The sequence below is a fragment of the Pygoscelis adeliae genome, unplaced genomic scaffold (genome assembly GCF_000699105.1).
Source record: "Pygoscelis adeliae isolate BGI_AS28 unplaced genomic scaffold, ASM69910v1 Scaffold10, whole genome shotgun sequence".
In the NCBI taxonomy this organism is placed as follows: domain Eukaryota; kingdom Metazoa; phylum Chordata; class Aves; order Sphenisciformes; family Spheniscidae; genus Pygoscelis; species Pygoscelis adeliae.
The window spans coordinates 4,976,627-4,999,274 of NW_008824053.1; the positions used below are offsets into that span (position 1 = coordinate 4,976,627).

The following is a 22,648-nucleotide window of genomic DNA, read 5'->3' on the forward strand; positions in this document are numbered from 1 at the left end:
TAATTATGAAGATTGTGTCATGGAACTTAGCTTTCAGACGCATATGGGGAATGAATGTGCACCAGATTTTAGAGTAAGAAGCCACTGCATGTTGTATAGATTAATGAATTAACACATGGGACAAGCACTCTTAAGAGGCTGATAAGCATCTCCGGAATTCCACCACAGAATTGTACCTTTTACTGAGAAGTTTGTGCAATACAGTATTCTTTTTTTATACAAGTTGCAAAATCATTTTTCATTCAAATTACAAAACAAATCTCTAAAGAGAAGATTCTTCATAGTTAAGAGTGAAGTGCTTTAGAGTTTTGGTAACTTAATGTGATTCTTCCGCATGGAATTCTTCACTACCTGACTTGTGTGAGGCAGGTGATTTGAGGGCAGAATAAATGGACTGATTAGACAGTGCAAAATAGATCTGGAGCAGCTTTTAATGGGTCACTTAGATGCAGAGAAAATGCAGCAATTTTCTTATTGGAGAGGAGTTTATAGAGTGCATGGAGGAGCAGTGCAGTGTGACAATCCTATTACGCTGACTTATAATCAAAGCTGATGTTGCAAACCTGTCTAATGTAACTGCAGAGGGATGTGGTGCAGAGTTATACAAGAATTACAACCAGAACTGAAATTAATAATCTTCAAAATGTTGTCTTAAAATAGTTTCTTCTGATGTCTAGCATTCATTCAAATTGATTTTTGTAATAGCAAAAAAAATTGCCCAAGAAGCAGGAGTTTTGTGGAGGAAAAAAGAAGTTATTGTTAATGTCACCAAAGAAACTTCTTTTTATAGATTTTTTTTTGTTGTTGTTTTCTCTAATCCGTATGGTATTTTTTATATTAAAAAAATCCTTGGCAAATATCATTGTAACAAAATCAGAGCAAAGGTGTACTACTCTGACTTTTTTTTTTTAAGTTCATCAAGTCCAGCATCTAGTTTATACTGAGTGGCACTAGAAGGCATAGGCCTAGGAAAATGTGTATGAAAGTTCTTGAGTGAATGCTAAAAGAGAATACTGCTGTCTTGAAATCTCAACAGGTGACCTGGCTCGTAGGAGGAAAAGGCACTGATCACTTAGAGCATCCTTGTGAGGTTATTTAGTACAGCAACAATTGATTGAAATAGGAACATCAGCAATTGAATAAACAGGATGTTAAACAATAGTGGCAATGCCTTCCACTTTAAAATAACAGTGTAGGCTGAATTTCAATATGGACACTGAATTCAAGGGTTGTCAGTGGAATTTCTTGTGAAAGAGTTTGTGCTTATACTTGCAAGTATTAGCAGAGCCTACTAGCATGTATACTTTGCTTTTTTATTCAAGCCTTTTGAAGTCACTTCTGGAGAAAACGGAACTGAAAAGGGAATAAAATTCTCTGTAATAATAAAACACACACGTGTTCACACACAGTTATTAATTTCAAACACTTTCAGACTTTTTACCAGCTTGCAAAAGATCTGAGACCTTAAAACTGGAAAAAATACAGAGTAGTTGTGTCACTTGCTGTGCAGTTTCACCTGAAGTTGGTTTGAATTAAAGGTCTTTGAACAGTTGCTGATTGGCTGCGTGTGTTTGGCTAGTCAATAACTCGCTTTCCTCACGTTTTTCCATTTTCGGACAACTTTTTGTCTTCAACAAAGTTCAAGTGATGCAGCTGTTAGAGGACTGCCTTAAGATACTTGTTTTATTCCCTCTATTATTTTAATACCAAATGCACTACTCTAATGTTACAGTTATTTTAAGCCAAATTGAATTAGTTCCCTCTGTGCTCTGGATTGTGACTATACTGTATTATGTATTCAGAGATTGGGAGGAAAATAATTCAATAAAATTAGGTTATATCTGAACAATATTGCACTCAATTTAAATTGACTTTGAGACTGGTTTAAGTTCGTATAGCCTCCAAAGCCCGATTCCTTCACATGAAACTAGTGTCCACCCAACTTCAGAGTGTAAAGAAATCCCTGGTGAAGTAAACCAAAACAAGTCTGTCTTCTCTAAAGATATATTCACTTATCTTCTTGACCACTCTAAGTATAAGCTGATTTTTGATAACTAACATTTTTCCTTGCTGCTGCTTTTTTTTTTTCAGCGTAGATGCAAACTTCACATAGCTACTGGAAAGAGAGTTTAAGCTACCCAAGGAAATTGTGAATGTTGGTCATTCTGGCTGATATGCTCTCTGGGTTAAAAGATTTCATGTAGTTTGTAGTATCATGAAAAAATATCCTTTCCATGCTTAATTAAAAAAAAAAAGGCACATACACTTTCATGCCTGTATACATCATGTCCCTTAAATCAAAGCTTGTGTCAGTTAATAGGAAACATTCACACAAGCAGTGATGGTAGAAAAGCCATGCCTGTGGTGTCCGCAGAACTGTAGAAAGGCTTCTTTTTGATAGGCAAGGGGGTGAGATGGTCACTCCGACTTCCCTGGTTACGTAAAAACGGACGCAAAGACAGTGCATCTCTACAGTAGTACTGCGAGGTGTAATTTGATGCTCAAATCACAGCTGTCTGTCAAGAAAGACCATCTCATGAGTTTGCATAAACTTCCAATGTGTGCTTTTTCAAAAAATTGGACAGAGCATGATAGTCACGGGATCAGTCGCGTTACCAAGTACGCGATGCAGTGTCATGTAATGAGTATTTCATCTTGGTACAAAGTCTACCCTGAATGCTCTGGTACTTATAAGTGGTGTCGCTTCATTGAAGGAGAGCGACCTTTTTTAAATTTAAAAGTAAGGAAATAAAATAATCCAGATAAAAATGAGTGTCCAGTTGTGCTGCATTTCTGTCACTGTTCAACTGTACACAGCAGCTGTTACGTTGATAAAATATTGCAGCAACGCCCTTACGTTGCCAATGAGGTTAAAGGGGGGAAGACAGTGGCTTAACAGTGAGTATGCAGTTTTTGGGTTTGGTTACACTAAATATTAACTGACTTAATATTTCTGAGGGAACTTGGTAATACAGAGAACTCTCACTCCGGTAGATGTAATTGTGATACCCTTGGTATGGGAATTGCTGGTTTCAAATGTGACTAAATCCAGCTACTGGAAATGGTAAATCTCTAGTTGACATCTTTTGATTGATACTGAGTGCTTAATCTTACATATAATCAACTAGTTGAAGGATGATGGGATATTTAGTAATTCAGTATTTCTTGAAACTTAATCCAGAGGATGCAAAGTTTGTGCTCAAATCAGAATATAGGTCAGATTGCTGGGCTTTGGAATATTTCAGGCCTATTGTTAGTGTGTAGTAACTTATTTTCAGTATGGTTAACGTTGCAAGTTAGATACTTACCGTACGTGTAAAAGCTTTGGAGTTTTGGAGACTGTTTGGAGTACAGTCTTACTCTTTTCTGAGTGAAAATAAAAAAGGTACAAGTCGCAGTCTGAGATATTTGCAATCAGATTTTTTTTATAAAGGGACGTTATTTTGAATTATTATATTTTTTGCTTGCCTTAAATGAGTACTTGATAACGTTATGGTCTTCACAAAGCAGCTGAAGGCGGGGAAAGGAGGCACCTTGGGAAACAGGATGGAAGGAATTACAGGTGCCTTATTGATTTGTCCAATTGTAGCTGAAGACAGGGATTGAGATCATTGGAACTTTCCTGTTTTCTGGGCCAGCCATTAGCACTCCCTTGTAAAAATACTTTCCACAACAAAGTGGTAGAACACAAGCAAAACAAGGTGCAAGGTATACGTCTTGTATAATTTACCCTTATTTACAGGCTTTTACCTGATGCATCCTTTTTTAGTTTGAGTGGAAAAAAATGAGGAATTCCTTAACAAATGTAATCGTTGCAATGTTGAAAAGTAGTCATGAATCCCTTCTGCCCGCCTCTTCACAGAATAATAATTCGGTGCACTGATAGCATTATCCTATCAGATTGACTCTCTGATGGGGACAGGGATGGGATTTCCACCCAAGGTTTCTTTCCAGCAAAGGCGTACAACAGGAGGTCAGAGGACTGCTTTTGGAAAACTATTACTTATATCTGCTTCTCAAGCATGGCAGCTCTGAAACTGCTACTTGCTGCTGCTAGTAGGAAGTGGTAGGTATCTGTTTCTTGTCTGGCTGCAGTCAGTGGGGTGATGGGTGGTGGTTATGGTTGTTTTTTTTTTTTATTTGGTTTGGTGTTTTGTTTTGCTGCTCTTCATAGAGTGTACTGGTTCATAGGTTGCTTTTTTTTTTTAAGTTCGGTTTTTGGCTTCTCAGGTGGCTGTCCTCTGAATATTTCTGCTGTTTGCTTCCAATTCCACTCAGCTCTCCTAGGAGCACTGTCAATTTGATGTAGCTTTTGACGAGATGTTTATAAACGTTAAGGGCTTTTTCAAAATTTTTGTTGCTGATATCTTTCTTCATCTTCAAGTGTAGGCACGTACAACAGTTTTGTGGCTGTAGAGTTTCAGAAACTATCTCTAATATTAAACTTAATTTTCCAAATTAATCTTTTTCAGTCAGAAGAGGTAGGAACTTTATAGAATTTATATCCTAAAATTAGGCTCCTGAGCACTAAAACAGTGATTGTAGGTTATTGAAGTGTTTATTGTATGTATGATTCTTTTGTTTGCAAAGAAACCGTGTATTCTTACGCATGTTCTTAGGAGCCTTCACCAAAGACACTAGATTCTCTGTTCCCCTGTGGTAACTGGTGGGGAGGAGAGAGAAGGCGAGTATTTTTTCCAAAAGCTTTTTTTTGTTGTTGTTAGTATAAGTTGGCTTGGTATTAGAAATGATATTTTCAACAGAGGACAGCCTTTGCCTGAAAAGTTCTGATATAAATAACGTTTTTTTTCACACAGGGGTGCTGCTTTTTGTTGTTTTAATACCCTAGTTGTTATGAGTGTATATTCCGTGAGAAAGTCTTGATTATATGTGCTATCACAGGGAGTGGGAAGTGACAGTTCTGCAGCTGGCTTCTCCCAGCTCTCTCCCACAGTGAAGTGGGTACTCTGTCCCCTTCTGCTTCCTTTTTTTTTTAACATACATTTGACATCGGTTAAATCACCTAATCTTTTCTGTTCTTGAGCAACACTTAAAAACTGAGAACCTGTGGCATGTAATGAAAATAACTGCATTGTATACAAATTATAATGAACGTTAGAACTCTGAGGTTACTTTAAAAACAGTTTTTCATCTTCTGGGAAGTTGAGAACAAAATACCAGTTAGTGCCCCCTACTCAGGTACTTACTAACAAAAAAAAATATATATCGTGGCAGTTTTCTTCTGGGGAAGAAGGAGGAAGGTAAGTTGGGGGGACATGTGATGGTGAATTAACCTAGATAAGCTGCGATGAAAAAATTCGGAGGCTTTGGAGCAATTACAGAATGGGAGGGAGTAGAGTTTGCATGTCTGGTATGCAAACTGAACTGAAATGCGGATGAAACTGAGGTGGAAAGGTTGCTTGTGTGGTACATAAACCAAAGAAGACCGTAGATACTGTCTGTTGTATATTCTTTCTGCATCTTTGCTTTGGGGAAACCTCTGAAGGTTTGTTTTGTCTGACTTGTTTTCTTGTAAGTGCTTTGGGACAGTGATTGTCTTTTTCTGTGTCCTTATAAAGCCTTCAATGTATTGGATGATAGCGACACGTGTTGTGATGAGAAGTGGTAGACTTTCTGATTAGCTGCTTTAGCACGGATTCTCACAGACCTCTCCTTTTGTTAGTGTTTTGAAGTAAGGTAGGTACATGACTAGTATTCAGTGCCATGTTCCTGTAAATGACAAGCCCCCATTCCTAGACTTTTTAGGTGGTGAGACTTACTGGCTAAGTTCACAGTGATTCTCACTTCTATACATGGGGCAGAAAGTGCTGGTGGGTGAGAGAGGTCCAGTTCCTTTCCTGGCACGTGCGAGGGTTGGAGAGAAAGAGGAACAGCTTGTCCAGAAAAAAATTGTTACCCAGGTCTACCTCTCTACTGCCCTTGTAAGAAGGCTGTTGCTTTTCACAGTTTTACCAGCAGTAATGTGCATTGACAGGCATAACCATATTTCTGCACCAGGGAAGGAACCAAAAAGAGAAATGATGGGAGAAACCATTCAGGTTCCTATATAACTGAAGCGTCACACTATTTCTAAAAATACCATACAGGTACTGTGATAATTTATTTTTAGAAATGTCTTTTAGACACTAAAAACAACAATTTGGGAATTTGCCTTCCATTTTTCAGTCCAGTGAAGTTCTAGCAGAGGTTAGCAGAGAAGATGATGTGCAAGAGGTAGCCTAGCAAGGATTTGTGTCAGAAACAAACAAACAAAAAACCTGTGATGTTACAGTGGGAGGGGTTTTTTTTGTAATCGTTACAGGAGTTTTGTGTGTGTGTGCACACACAGTTTATGTGTGTTCCTTTGCTTATCTCTCCGGGTAGATCTTTATAAACAATTATATAGAGACAATTAAAATATTTTTTATTGTTTTCCAGTGTAAGAGTATTGTGTTACAGAACAAGATACAAAGTCCTAAATTAAGGCCATATTTAGGGTAGTGTATTGACATTTAGTAAAATTGTGAAGACATCCAGGTTTTGTAGTCTCTTCAGAAGTCCGGCGATGTCCATTAAGGAATTAGAGAGATGGGTTTATACTTTTGTGTAAAAAGTATTGCAGTACCCTAGCAGAACATTTCTTCATGTCATTTGGAGCGTTAATCACGAGTTGGGTTTTTTTGTCTGTTAAGCCATTTAGAGAAAAGTGGGTTTGTTTGACTTCTGCGAAGTGATCATTTTGACGTTTAGGATGTTGGGTGCTGTTTTAAATGAAGTTCTATTTAATATATTTCAAATAGCTTGGCTTTAGGTCCATCTAGTAAGCTGAGCCTGAAGCATGCTGACGCATATTATTTTCAAAGGATGTAAATATAAAGGAGGGAGGATTAATTAGTGGTCCCTTGTGTTGTGGTTTCCATGATCATCTTAAAACAAAGTCTTCTTCCAACTTAGTAATATTAATACTAGAACCCAGGGTGACTTTGTTCAAACTAATCTCGCTGTGACTTCACTTTCATTCCACCGAACAGTTTTGCCTTATTTCTTTCAGGTTTTTAAGTCTTCTCTTCTGTTTCTTGAGCTACTTTTGAAAGTTTGGTTGGGATATCTGTTTTGGTCGGGGAAAATTGACAAACCAAGTGTATATATCTTTTTAGCCCCAACCAGATTAGGTGCCTAAGGACAGCCAGTGGGTAACCAACGTGGCATGCTTTTTGCTGTTGTCTTTTATGAAAATCTTACAACTTCTCTGGAGACGTACCAGAAGGATGCTTTCCTGTAGCCAGAACAAGGATATTCACTGCTGTAATTCATCACATGATGGAGACGTCGGCACTTTTATCATGAGATCAGTATTTCATGTGAGTAGCAGTGTATGTCACATGACCAAAATGGTGGCGATGAAGTGGCTAAACACATGCGATGTAATGGGTTTTCTGTTTTGTGGTATGGCAGGTATGTTGTGACCCTTAAATACATTTGTTAGAACCTGTATGCCCTGCCTGAGTTTATTGGTTGTGTATCATTACAGCTAGCTAGTGGAAACTAGGCCAGAAGATACGCATTTGCAGATGTGACAAGGCAGTAAAATACAGTATACTTTACTATGTGTATGCAAATGAACGGAGGTAAGTCTTTGCATGAAACGCTGCACGCTTACACCTGAAATCCCAGATATCTTATTACTAAAAAAATACAAGTTGGAAGGACTGAGTTTGTCCATTGGCTGTCATGTGTTCGGAAGAATTAATTCAAATAGTGAAAGAATCAAAGATAGAAGGCTTTTGCCCAATTGATGGCTAAGCAAAAGGAAGTGAACGGTGGACCAAAGTCCACAAGCATTTAAAGGGTTCAAGTTTGAAGAGGGAAGGATTAATGAAGCCCTAGCCTTGAAGTGAAGCCTGCCTAGGACTTGCTATACCTTCTTGCAATCTGACGTGGAGACTCCATAGAAGTTTATTAATCAGTGTAGAAAGTAGACTTCAAGGTGCTGCATAACTTGGTTAGAGAGACCTTGGGATAGATGTTGAGAATATCTGCTTCGTAGCAAAATGCTTTTCATAGAATAATTTTTGAGCAAAGGCTTAGTAACGTTACAAAACACTTGGAAATTATACTATAGGAAACAGTCCTGCACGGTGATGAATTAAGTGTGTTAGTAATAAAACTTGTGGATGCTGTCTGATTGAACACAGGGCCCATGAATAGGAGCTTGCTAATGAGACATGGATGTTGTGTCAGAGCTGATCTGTGGTTGTGGTGCTGGTGATGTGTGGCTGGTGTGATGGACTGTTCAAAATGGTAACTAGTAGTCTCAAACTACATTTCAAAGAGGTGTGTGGAGGCATTTGCGACCTAATGCAGGCCAGGTGTGGTAGTATAACCTGGGTTGTAAGATGTGGGTTGTTCCTATTTTGGAAAAAAAAAAAAGACCTAATGCAGCTGTCTAGCATAAAGATGTAAAAAAACCACAATTGGTTTAATTATGTCGCATTCCTACAGCTTATCTAAAGTAGGAAATAGTTTTTTCCTATTTATGTAGGCGATGGACAATGGTGGAAGCTTAAAGTGCCACCAAACCAAGAGGGAACACTGAGTAGCTCAGTGACGAATGGATTTTTACTTATTTTAAAAACCATTTTCAATAGCTATTAAGGTGATAGCGTTGACAACATATTCTAACTTCACTGCTTCACCAAAACCAATCCTCTGTCATCAGAAAGCGGGCTCCCGCACAATGAAGGAAAGGCGTTGCGTTACTGGTTATGTATATGTGACTCCACAAAGTGATCTTTCATAGATTATAATAGCATGTATATGAACCCAACTAGAAAGCAAAGTATTTTGTAGCTTCCCTTCAAATCTGATAAGCAGTAGTTGAATCCTGTTGTATAAAATACATGTATATTTTATTTGGACAGAACTATTGCAGGAAGAATGCCAGTACTGGAATTTGTGGTTTTAGGTGATTATTTTATATCGCTATTTTCTTCATACCGGAACGTTCATTGTAGTGGCAGCTTAGTCCTCTGATAAGCAAGCAGGCTCTTTGGGAGTTAGCGGTGGTGTTTAAAGATGCTAATACTCCAGACCGTCTACTCTGTCCTCTGCTGGAGGTTACTGTCATAGAGATATCAGAATAAAATGTCTCAGCTACACCAATTCAAGAGTTCAGCATAAACCTACCTTCATTTTAAGCTTAAGCCCTTACATACGAGATATTTATTAGTAGTTTATAAGCAGAGGTTTACAAATACTTACGGAAATCTAAGTGTGCATGAAATCCCTAGGAAATTTTTGTTAGATTTGACATTTTCACATGCGTAGAAAATACACTTCCTCTGAGGCTATGAACAGGAGATTCCCTTTCCTGCCGTGGTCTATGGGAAGTGTCAGAAACGCTGTCTAGACAGACAACAGCAGGCATTAGAGCTCGTGATCCCAGCATAGCTACCCGTTCAACTGGAACAAACTTGTGAGGAACTGAATTTGGACTTAGGATCCTGTTTTGTGGGGGGTACTTATGCGTTAATACCAGTTTGCTATTTCCTCCCATCGCTCTTAGGAATGGTTATGCATTTCACTTTCTTATTAGTGCCCTCCCACCACTGCTTTCTTTCAAACTGTCATGGTGCAAGAAAGGGAGATATCTATATTTTTTTTTAAATAAAGAAGTGAAGATAGTGTCATTTATCACTAATTTTGAGCTGTAGGATTTTAGGGTCAACCTTTTTTAAAAACTGCATTGAAGTCTTAAGAAAGCCGGGAAAGTGTTTCAGGTGGTGTCATTTTTAAGACTGCAGAAATGTAGAGGAGGAGTTGGAAATGAATGTGTACGCTACTTTTGTCTTAAAACAGTTTTCTAAATACAGAAAATTCAGAGGGATGTCAGTCTACTAAGAAATTGCTTTTGGCTACAGCACCTGCTTTGATTTTGTAATCTGTGATCTGAGAAGGGGTTCTCTGTGGCTGCTGTCAGTGTAATGACCAAGGCTGTAAGCCTGCTACCTGGTAATCTTGTCTTGGGCTGTGTTCTTAGAGCCTGCGGGTTAAAATAATGAATCGCATCGCTGCTGTTCTCTTCCAGTGTCCTGCAGACTGTTCAGTCTCCTAAATATGGGGGGGGGTGTTAAAAAGTGGACTGCCATACTGTTACATTTTCATTAGTGTAAACTGAAATTGTGTCGAGTCCAGCATTAGAGAATACTGTTAGGTAAGTACTTTACACTGAAGAAGGCAGTCTAGAGGGAGGTATCTGAAGCATGTAGCCAGAGAGAAAACTGCTGAGCAGTTTGCCGCCTTTGGGTTTAAACAGAGATTGCAGTAAGGACTGTTGGCTTTGGAACAGTGTTAAAGCTGAAAAGAAAATGGCTACCAGAAATCATTGTTGCTACAGTAACAACATGGCTTGACTATTAATGTGCTGCTTTAACTACTATTAGAAATGTTGTGCGAGATACTGCTTTTAGGTGAAAGTGTCCTTAATGGGAACAGAGATTTAAATCCATTTAGATATTAATGGATATCATCAGGCTTCTTGTTTTAGAATACCAATCTATTTATTGGAAAAACTAAATTCTAGTAAATATTTTTTAAAACCTAATTACTGCTTTTTCTACCCCCAAAAAATTGCTTAATGGTTTTAAATTGTATTAATAAACATAATGTCCTTATAAAACAAATTGCAGAAAAAAAACAGTACAGAGTATTGATCTGTTACGGTAATAATTTTTTAAAAAAACCCTGATACTATTGCCCAAAGTATGTGGTATCTGGTAACGTAATTCTGGCTTTCAGAAATTAAGCCCTTAGTGTGGTTTTTTTTCATGCTGCAAAGCTTTTGTTTAAGATATTTTTATATTTTGAGTTCAAAATAAAAAAATACGGCCAACCTAAATCCTGTTTAAAGACTTATAAATAAGGATCAGATTCTAGAGTGGAATCTACTCAGGAATCTGCATTGTATTTTATTTCATAAGGATGTAAGTATATGTTTTGTGGAGTAAACTTTTTGCAGGTTGTTTTATTAATAGAGTGCAGTTATGTTGAAGAATTTCAGAGGTGTGTAATGCAGTACATCAGGAAAGGGGTATGTGAAGTGCAGTGAATGTGTGAAGATTCACTGATGCATTTCTGTGTGTGTCAGGATTCCACAGGTGGCAGATTTGATGGCAGGTACGGACTGACAATAGGCTGTGTCTGCTCTTCATCAAAGTCCCATATGTGTGATGTGTCCTGTATACCTATAGCAGATCCCATTTTTCTGTAGTTCTTTTGGTTTTGGGGGGGGTTGGTGAAGTGTCTGTCAGGCTTCCCGGCTGAAAAGGCACTGGATTCATTCAGTAGAGATGGAGCTGATAAACTATTCTCTATTCAGGGGACTTACAAAAGATTATTCAGTGGTCATTGGTAAAAATTAAGAAGGCCTTTACTTAAAGTATGCATCTAAAATATACGGTTGCGTGTGACTTGGAATGCAAGTATCTGTACTTAAACGTGGTATTTCTCAAGTAGCACACATGCTTTATTTACTTTGATTGTACATACGTATTATTTTTATTGTACAATCTTATTTCACACCTTCCTTCAGTATCTTGTACGAAACAGTCTTCTGGCTGATTTCAGTGGAATCCTGCCTCATTTACAGGCATATGTGCCAAACACATAAAATGCAACTTTCAAGTTGTAGAAAAATGCATAGTATGTAAAGACAGTCATTTGGACAATAGGATGTTGCTGCTTGGTGGTACACAAAAGGGGGTGCACTACTTTGATGTACACAACCTTAACTTGAACTTCTTTTATTCTTATGCTTAGCTTTGCCTCCTTCATGTTTTTATTAAAATTCTGTGGGTTTTGTAGAAAGGAGAGGATGACACTACAAATGTCTAACACCACTGTACAGTTCAGTATTTTAAAAACAACCTTGAAATGTAACAGGCTGTTTTCTTAAAATGAGCACATGGAAGGCGCTGCCTCAGACGTTTCTAAAATCATCTTTCTTTTTTTTTTTAAAGGCACAAAATACATGTTTTTCATAGAATCATTAAGGTTGGAAAAGACCTCCAAGATCATCGAGTCCAACCATCGACCCAACACCACCATGCCCACTAAACCATGTCCCTAAGTGCCTCATCTACCCGTCTTTTAAATACCTCCAGGGATGGTGACTCAACCACTTCCTTGGGCAGCCTGTTCCAATGTTTAACCACTCTTTCAGTAAAGAAATTTTTTTTTCATTAAGGCTGTTGGTTCTGTAGAAAAGCACTTCAGTGAAGAAGCTTTCTGTTTTAGAATTCCAATTACTTAGTTTCAGCTGAGAAACTGGGTGTGCAAAATCGGACTAGAAACTCGTAAGGGACAATAATCAATTTCTACGAGGTAGGCAAGATCTCATGTAACTTTGTTTTCTGGAGCGCATTTGTGCAGTGCTTATAGTCAGAGGGTACGTCACTATTTTGGGGTGTTGTATGTAAAGCTTATGTGATGATATGGTGAAGGAATATATGGTAATTCAGACTGGAGGAGAGAGTGATTCTGTAGCTGAAGGGTAGAGGCAGCTCCTGCACAGGTAGTGTATTGACGAGATTTTGCTGACAGCATAATGAAAGGAGAAGTGTTCAATGTCAAGGATGATGCCAAGGTTATGTGCAGTGCCATTAGTAGTTTGGAGTGGAATGGAGAGATGATGTCACTCTGTGCTTTAAGCTTTTCCTATTTGGGAGAAGCTGTTATATTTAAGTTATATAAATGCAGCAAATGAAGAGCTCTTTCATGCGGTCAAGATAAATAGGCTGAAGGGTGACTGAAAATGTCCAGGTGTTTATTATGCAAGTGGTATGTTGATCTGTAGCATAAACTGGTAGAGAAATGATAAAGAAAGAAGGTGAATTATTTCTCTGCAGCTTATTGCTTATGGTAATTCTCATTGTGAAGAATGCCATTCGATTTAGTTGGATATTGATGGACTGTAAACTCATTTACTAAATGTCAGTGATACTTAGAATGCTGCAACTACTCTTAGCTGAGGGGGAAACTGCATTGATAAGTAACCTTCAGAAACAATATATTGTTTCTTAAGGCCTTGAAGTTCTAAATGTTTTCAGAACTCCATCTTTATACTGATGCTTCAGTTTAGTGCTTTTATGATGCTTTCATTTGTATGTTGATTGTTACATATTTGGTTACTGGGTAATGTATTCTCAAAGTAAACAGCTCTTAAATTATGTTCATTTCCCCTTGCTTCTCTGTAGACATCTTTCCATCTTTATTGTGTGCCTATTGTGTGCATCTTTAGATGCTTACTTCTTTATCTGTTTAGCGATAGAGAGGAAAAGTAACCTTTTTGACCGATACGTGTTTTATTAGTCCAAACCCCACTCTACCTAGAATATTTTTCCCTCTGTTGGCTTTTTTTTGTTTACGTAATACAGATTTTTGAAGTAATAATTAAATCTGTTGTTTGACTTAATTGATGGTAAAAACACAAGTTCTTTTTTTCCATTCAAGTGACTCTCTCTGGCTGCTTTTTTCCCTACTGTGATACTCTTATTAATGTTGGATTCATCTACTTGTAATCTTCTTGTTTGGACTGAAACAGCTTCACAGTCTGAGGTATGATCAGTTGTGTTCATTTCCTGTGCTGTCATACTTTTCCTTGAAGCGCTTCACTGTCCCATACGGGGTGTTGTCAAAAAGTAAAACTTTTTCCGAGTAGAAAAATGAGAGATTTCAACACTTCCACGTGAAAGCCCTACCACAGCTTTGGGAACTGTGCAAGTGGCTTTTACTGTGATGAATAGACAAAGGAAGAACTGTAGCTTCTTTGAACTATTTTTCAGATAACTTTCAAAATCTAGCAGGAGATTCAAAATGCAGGAGGCAGTCTTCTCTCTTGCAGTCCTTTGCTTGCTCGTTCTTGTTCAGTCACTGCAGATTCTTTGAAGTCAGAAGCATCTCCAGTAAAAGGACTTAAATTTTGTCTCTTCATGTTGTGAAGTGTTAAGTTTTTGCTTAATTTGACTTCTGGATAATTCAGGCTTTAGTAGGGTACCTGCACTTAAATATCGCTTTGCATTAACTATTGTAAGAAGAGTGATTGTTATTCTTCCTTTGCAAATTTAATTTTGGTAAATTTGATTGTGGCATTTATAATTCAGTTGGTTAAACTAAGGTTGGAATAGCATAGATTGAGAGAAGTTTTACAAATTCTCAAAGGGAATTAGTTTTGTGATTTTAGAAATCCTCATGTTTAAATTTGAGTGATTACTTAATCTACACTGAATGTTAGTTCTAGATATTTGTGGGTACTGAATGTAGATTAAGTTACTTTTATACTTTTTAATAGAAATCAAAGACCATCAAAGCTCCTTGTGCAAACAGAAAGCAGGAAACTACATTTTGTACAGACAAGGTAATTGTTGACTACTTGTTGGGAAAATGGCAGTATAGGCTTGCATTTAAAGAGCTTTTCAGCTGTATTAACTGATTTAGGAGACTATTGCTGGCTAAGTTTTTGCTTTTTCAGTCCTCTTCTGAAATTACTTTATCCTTGGTAGTTGTGTGTACAATTTTAGCTGGAGCTTCTTCTGGGCTTCTTGTAATAGCCTTTTCTTAGGGTAATCTCTGTTTTCTACTGACTGATTTTTCTGCATTGATTCTTAGGATTATTAGATTTCTGTAAGATTATGGACGTTTTCCAGAGCTGCATCAGATACTAGAAGGAAATTTCTCCCTGCCTCCGGCTTTTGAATTTAGCAGATTTTAAGGCTGGGACAGCAGTACCCTAATAAATGTAAATGCCACTCTCAACCAACTAATCACATTTTTTAAGTCCCAGAAAGTACTTGAAGTCAAGACTACAGTTGCAAGCCTTTTGCTGTGTTTTCATGTTAAGCTGGTGAAATGGACTGTTTAGCCACAGCTTACACCAACAAAAGTAGTTTGTATAGTATAGTTTATTCTAGGCTTTGTTTCTTCTTCTTCTTTCCTTCCTGTACAAGCATAATCAGCTATGGGGGCAAAAAGCTAGTTTTGTATTATGTTATAACTCTCTCTAAAAAAACCAAACGACAACAAAAAACCACAACCAACCAACCAAACAAAAAAGCCCACCAAAAAACTTCTCTATGAGAATGTTCCTGACTGCAACCATTCCAGGAGAAGGTGGTGGTTAAAGATGGTTAAGTGTCTTTTCCCAGGTAGATGTCAAAATGTCAGTTATCACAGATCTGTTAGGAAATAAGGGCTAAATAGTAGATAAATAGATCAAAACTCTTGTCAGGATTACTGCAAATTTTATTTACTCATTGTACACCTTTGCATTCTGGTGTTTCTCAAACTTCTTCCCTAGAGAGGGGCATGTTATAGGAGAGATTTCAGTATAGCAAACAGGGCCGTAATAACGTAACTAGAAAGTGAATAAAAGTAAATTTAGTCTTGATGTAAGATCCAGCTCTAATGACAAGGGGAGTAGTTAGGCAAGTTTTGTGTAGTAACTTACTTTTGAACTCAGATTAATTGTCTTTTATATAAACCTTGTATTGTGAATGGTTTGAGCTTGATGCAAGATTCATGGATAAAATCTTTTCTGCTATCTTTATAGGTGTGAATGTAGTTGTCTTAGTTGTTCTTTATGAACCTGAATTTTGAAGTAGCAACTGTAAGTTTTGTTTACTTGGGAAAACAGTATTATGGAAGCTTTTGTAGCTGTTCTCTAGCTAACCAGAAAGATTAAACATTTCAACTAGTCTAGTGTGATTATCTGTAACAATTGTTTTACAGCCTGTATATAGAGCCTTTTAAATTATTCCTCAAACAAATGCTTTTTGAGAATCTCTTTGTGTGTCTCTGTAGCTCAGATACACTTGAGGGGTTGTACTCCTGTCTCTGAGCGATACCCACAGATGTGACTTTGTCATTGCACACAGGCTGTGTGCACACTTTGTGTGCCTGCTTTGGCCTTTTTCGTGTATTGTATGAAAAGAAGTATCATTGGTATGCTGCTTTCTTGTTTTGTCACTGGGCAAGGTGATCATTGCTAGCACCGAACCAGCCTTGATTCACATTTACCAGTTAGTGAGAAATGCTTGTGCTTTTAAGCACTTCCAGTCCATTTGTGTTTCTTTAGTATCACTGGGGGTACCTGTGGGATATAGCCCATCTCCACCATTGCAGTTTTCTTCCACTTCCTGTTCTCTGCCTTTATCAGAACAGGCAGCTGCTTATCTGTGATCAGAAGCCGAACCATTTTACAGCGGTCCTTGTACCTGCTGCGGGCCCCTTTTTACTCTTTGAATGGCGAGGCCTCAAGGTGAATGCTCTGTAACTACATTTCTTACCTGCTTCTGAGTCCCTTTTGACGCTGTCTTTATTACCTGGTGAAGGAGAGTGGCTTTCATTCTCACTTCCTTTCCTGATAATAAGAATTAAGACAGGAAAATTGGAGCCAAAGCATTTGTGATTTTGAAATCTTCGCCTTTCCCTAAGGAGTCTTGGAGAACTACTTCTCTTGGATCTGCTGGTAAAGAATTTGAGGTGCTCAGTTATTCCGAATGTCAACACCCTTGAAATGAATAGTAGGTGTTAGAGTTTGATTGTTTGTGCTGGAGTGAGAGGAATCTTCCTTGACAGCAGAAGGACCTTTGAGAGGTGAGTGTTGGTTAAGTACTGTCGGTTGGGTCACTTTAAACAGTGAGAGTCTCAATGCTATCAGCAGTCTGAGCTAAGATCTGGTGTCTCTATGCGGATTGCATTGCCTTCATTGAGGTGTTTGCATGCCACTGCATGTACTGTCTCCCATCGGGTGGAGTTTTGAACACCAGTGGGTTGGAAATCCCAAAAAGGGGAGTTAATTCTGCAGGGCCCTTTGAAGCTTGTAACACAGGGCTGCAGTGGCCAGCCCTTTGGTCCTTCAGCAGTTTGCTTGCTGATGATCTCTTTGAAGCTTCTGTCACCTTTCCTTCAGGTGGACAGTATCCAAATTATGATGGCACATCTTCTCTCTTCCTTTCATTTCCCCTCTGTGTCAGACGTAGATATAGAGTAACCCCAAATTTATCCCCAAAGTGGTCTGTGAGCTCCCTGTGAACCAGAGAATACTTACATTCAAGAGTACTTGCATTTAAGTTTTCTCCAAAGAGCACATTCAATGAGTACAAGAGTACGTGCCCTCAAGATAGGCAGTGTAGGGTAAGACTTCCCATTTTATATCAACAGAGTAAATTGATTGGTCTGAAGTAATGTGTTTCCATGAAAAAGCTGTTACAGTATTATGGGTTGTATGACAGCCTGCTGTATTACCACAGTGATCTACAGTTGTCTGGGCTCAATCCTTTGATGTAAAGATTCTGTCTGCACTTGAATCACAAACCATGAAATCTATGTTGAGAACAGGTACTGCTAATGTTCAGCTGATTGCAATGTTGAGAAGATGTGATAATTGCTACAGTGGTGTTGCGAAATTATTTTGCACGGGGGCAGTCATTGATGTAGTTAGTTCTTGCAGTGAGAGAAGTGTTAGACTGGGATTGACTCTACCCAGCCAAAGTGCACAGGTTTACTGTGATGTCTGGTTTAGTGCCGATCTTAGTGTTTGATAATGTAAAGCCTGCATAGACCTTCTTTCCCATTTTTTGAAAGGTGTTTTGGCTCTTCATACATGCAGGGTGTATTCTGTGGGCTTTTTTAACTGTACCTTTACATTTACCTTCTGTAACATACAGCAGGGCTTCACTGCTGCTTGAGAATAACACTTTTGCTTCTCCAGGCGCATGAATATTACTCTAAAACCTGACTGAAGAATGTATTTTTTTTCTTTAATACAGCTTATTTGAGAAATGAGCATATCTTTTGAATAACATTAACGCATAAAGGCTACAGTTTAATGTAATGATTAGGAAATGATCCTGGAGCCAGGGAAAAGAGCTTGGAGACTTGTCTTCTGTTGCTTTGTATTGCCCAGGAAGACTTTTTTGAAAGATCTGTCTTTCCTTACTCTCTTGGTAATTTAGGCAGGTGGCTTTGAGACAGTTACAGGCTGACTGGGGAACTCAGAATCAAAAATCTGTGTGTGAACAGATTGAGGGGAGGAATCTTAGGCAGTATGTGAGGATAGGTATCTCTTTCAGAGTTAATTCTGGTGAGGGATACCTTAGTTTAGTCTAGATATGAATAACCCTCTCCGTAAAGCTGTATGCAAGTTGTTGTGTCTTCATTAGAAGTAGCTCCAGTTCTGTAGAAATGCTGTACCCGAATCCATTCTCGGTTTTGTGCAGCTTCAGTGACTTTCAGAGTCTCTTCCAAATGTTACATAGTCTGATACCTTCAACTAGGAAGTGAAAAATTTCCTTGTATAGTTAGTTCTGTTAAAGACCCATGAGCAAAACTGAAAATAGAGCATTCAATCTGACATTAATCAGCCTTCATGAAGGCAAAGTAAGTTATGTTTTTAAAATGAGCCAGCCAGCCTTAAAATAATAAACACAACTTTCCTAGGAAAGGCGAGGAATTAGTGGGGCCTGGGTTTAAAACCCTCTAACACTGAATTTCAGATACATTGATCAATTTGGCTAAAAAGATTATGAAAAAAGCTTTCATTTGTAACCATTTCCTTTCTGTGCTTCATTCCCCATTCAGGGAACTTAAGATAGCTGACTTTGAAGGCACTAGCAGAAAATACAGCAGAGCTTTTCTTGCCATGCAACTTTTTTTCCCCTGTTCTGCCCACTTAGTGTGTGTATATTTGATACGAATTCTTGGTGGTTTTTTTAATTAAAGTACCAACATCTATGTTATTTGAAAATTACATGTGTATTTGAGAGAAGACCACTGGAATTTTGATATTTCTACCCTGAGACAGGTAGAATATCAAACTGATAGAATGCGTTTGTAGCTGTGAATTTCTTGTGTCTGTGCTTTGCCTGTCTTTTCTGATAGTCTAGAACACAAGCAGAAAACAATGACAGCTGTACAGTAAGTTCTTGTTTTATTTTGCAGGTTTGTTTTAATGTGGAAGTGGATCTCACAGCTTAATGCAAATCAAACAAACAAAGGTGAGAAGTTTTGTTTTGGTGTTGTGGTTTGGTTTTGGGTTTTTTTTTCCAAATTCCTTGGATCCATTAGCATATACTGCTAAACACTCAGAAAAAGTGGTCAGTGAAAATTGTACTGAAACTTGTATCTTGATTACTGTAATTTATGGACATAGTATTACTTCTATGATACCAAAATAGGAACAAAACACACACCCCTATAATATTTAAGATTATGATGATAATTATGCTTTTCTTCCATCAACTGTTATGGTCAAAAAGCCATTAAGGCATTCTGCTAGCTGTTGAGAGCCAAAATTATGAGTACTTCAAATGAATTTCATCCTCTGCATATTACTCACCTGGTTTCAAAGTACTGAAAGTGTACTTTGCATTGTCAAAGCAGCATGTTAAACTTGCACTTATTCTATTAATAAATAACTGTATGGGAAATTTGACCAGCTACCAGAATAGCATTTCAAATTTTTAATATGAAATTCTGTTGGGTTTTTTTCCCCTTTCCTGTCCTCAGGAACCCTTTTGGGAGCTATTTGAAAGACAAAGTATATGAAGATTTACTGCTGGTACTCCTGAGCTGTAGAACTTAGGTGTCCATTTACAATTGCAAAGTGTCCGTCTAGGAAGAACTTTCTGCAGCTTTGGCATTCCCCCCCCCCCCATTATTTTGAGAAAAAGAATTTAGCTAAGCCCAGATTTTGTTTCTCTTCAAGTTACTTGATATTCTACTTCAGGAAGACTCTGAACTATAAAATTAATCTCTTCTCCATGAAATTATGTGAAACATTTAACGAAGAGCAATTTGCTTTAATCTGCTTTAGCTTGATTCTTTCAAGAATATCTTTAGGTAAGGCCCCACAGTTCGGTAAATTCTCTGCTGTGGGGACAGGGCATGATGGGCTGGTATACATAGGCTTCCATAAGAAACAAAAACTGGCTTCTCAAGTTTCCTGCTTGCGGTTTGACTAATATGCCATCTCAGAATACAGCTGCTTGCTGTGAATTGATATTTTGAGAGGTGAGAGGGAGATCCCGTTTGCTCAAATGAACTTGTTCTTCATTTCTAATCTCTGATTAATATGTAGTCTTAATGTAGCTTTAAAAATGTAGTATGTGCATTTTAAAATAGACATGACTCGCTTTGTATCTTCTGCTCTACTAATACTTCTTTAGAGCTACTGCTGTCAACTTTAAAATACTGACTATAGCAGAATGCTTTGTGAGGAATTTAAAATAACTCTTCTGTTCAGTGTTGTTCCTTTGTATAATGTATAACTGATTCAGGACTTAGATTATGAATTGTCTTCTGAACTATGAACAATTAAAAGTAAGCTGCACTGCTGTAGTATGCATATACTTATGTGCAGAGGTATGTTTACTGCCTTAGCCTGTCTTTGCTGGTTTCTAGAATGTGCTGCTTTGAGAAAAGGAATAAATACAACTCTGCAAAAGGAAATAACTTTTCTTTAACTGAGGATGAATGTAAAACAAGAATCATGTCTAGGGAGGGGCCTTGAATTCACAGTAAGATTTAGATTGTTCCCTGGCCTTCTAATGCTTTCAGTATTTAATGCTTACACTTTATGGTCTGTCTCTTTTTAATTTATGTGTTATCTCATTACTGGTTTAAATTCAGAAAGTTAGTTGAGAAGTCTGTACTATATAAATAACTGTGTTCTTTAAGCATGAGATCTTCTGAATGAAACTCCGAAGACCTTTCATCTTAATGGTTGTTAACTGTGTATAATAGAAAAAAGCTGGTCTCTGAGGAGAAAGCCTGTACTCTTGCATACGTAACGAGAGGGCAGAAAAATGTGTAAAAGAATACATGGAAACAGTGTAATGACATTTGATTGGTATTGTTATTGCTTGGAGGAGATCTTGAGGTTCTGACAGTTCTGTGAAAATGACAACTGAATAGTCAGTAAATCAATGAAAATATTATGTCTTATCAGGGAACAAAACAAAAACTAGAACAAACCCAAAAAACAGATCCGGTTATACAAATCTGTGGTGTACCACAGATGCATTGCATTGCAATGTGCATTGCTTCTTGAGTACTAGTCTACTCCTGTGACTAAAAAACGACATAGCAGAGCTGAAGAAGGTTCAGAGAAGGGCAGCAAGGATGACTGAAAGACTTCATTTTAAAGAACAACAACCTGCATTTCCCAGCTGCCTCTGTCTTCTGTCTCCACTCATGAGTGTAGTGACTGCAGCATCTTGTAGACTTCTAAACAATGAACTTAACTCCCACAACTCAGTGCAGACTTGTCCTTTTGCGTAAGCTTATGTCACTTAAAGCAATAGCTGAAAATGTGATTTAATGATTTGCTCAAACATTTTTCTTGTACTCTTGACCAGAACGCATTTCCTAATGACTTTGGTATTGTGCTTTCTATGTAGGTTTTCTTTGAGTAAAGGATTTGGGGGTTTTGTTTTTCTAATTGCAAATCATTTGCTTTCCTAATGCAAATATAAATGATATGATATCCTGACTTCTGGAAATTAAAAAAAAAAAAAAATTTGATATGATATCCAGACTTCTGGAAATTTTTAAAAAAAAATCTATTGCCAGTTAAAAACACATAGATGTAAGATACTGTTTACAAACACTGAATGTACTTTATTGGGGTAACTGTAGTCTTTGTTCTTAAGTTTTCTGACATCCAGACTGCATCTTCTGAGCTCCACAGGTACCTATCTTGTTTTAAATATGGGGGAAGTTAGGAAAAAATAATTTTGGTCTCAATGTGTTAACAGTATAATGGGTCACACTTCTGTGTAACAAGAAAGATTACAGAAGGTAGATGCCTGTGCTGAATTTCCCTGTAACAGTGGGTAGAGCGAAGACAGATTTTAAGCATTTGAGATATCAGGCAAAACCAGACTTGCTTCCAGAAACTGTCTTGAATGTATTTAGTATTGCTTTACCTAAAAGTAGAGGATGTAATAAATGAATAATACCACCACAGATGTTGAAGAAGGATAGATTATACACAGAATTCTGCACAGGATGAATTTGAGTATGTGGGATTTGTGTTTCTTTGGCTCAGACAGGAATCTCATACAATTTTCATATTGTTCATATTATCCTGGTAACATGAAGTTGATTTTTCTGCCATTAAATCACTTATGGTGGTGATGTTTAAAAAAAAAAAAAAAAAAAACAAACCACCAAACAAACAGGTGTTTGGTGTCACTCCTATTAGGGGAGTGACCTTATCTTTTCTTGTCACTTGGAATTACGAGTTTTGTCTGTTCATCTGGTCACGTACAGAGTTATATAGCTTCGAGTCTTTTAAAAACTCTTATTTCATATGTTCATCAGTAAGGATGATAACTTTCTCCAAGTTGACAGAATTTTTTGTTCTTAGTCTAAAAAGGTACAAGATGATTTTTTGGCCTTAGCTGGCGCTGTTACAATCATATTAGCTTTTTAACCCTTGGTCACTGAAAGAATATAGAGGATGATGAGAGCCAATTTGCTGGTAAGGATGAGTGAATATCACTAATGTAATTCGTTACACTAAGGTTGTAAGTTAAATGAGTAAAAACAGGGTGTTCATTTCAGGTAGTCTTTTTATACTTGGGAATGA

At 37.6% G+C, this 22,648-nt stretch overlaps 1 protein-coding gene across 1 annotated transcript in view; it reads left to right on the top strand.

The window, feature by feature from the left end:
• The window catches only part of ZNF644 (zinc finger protein 644), an 81,323-nt gene that overhangs the window by 30,669 nt on the left and 28,006 nt on the right, over window positions 1-22,648 (top strand). The window contains exon 3 of the mRNA XM_009333787.1: window positions 18,997-19,052. The gene's annotated coding sequence lies outside the window, so the exon portion shown is untranslated. The remainder of the gene's footprint in view (window positions 1-18,996; window positions 19,053-22,648) is intronic.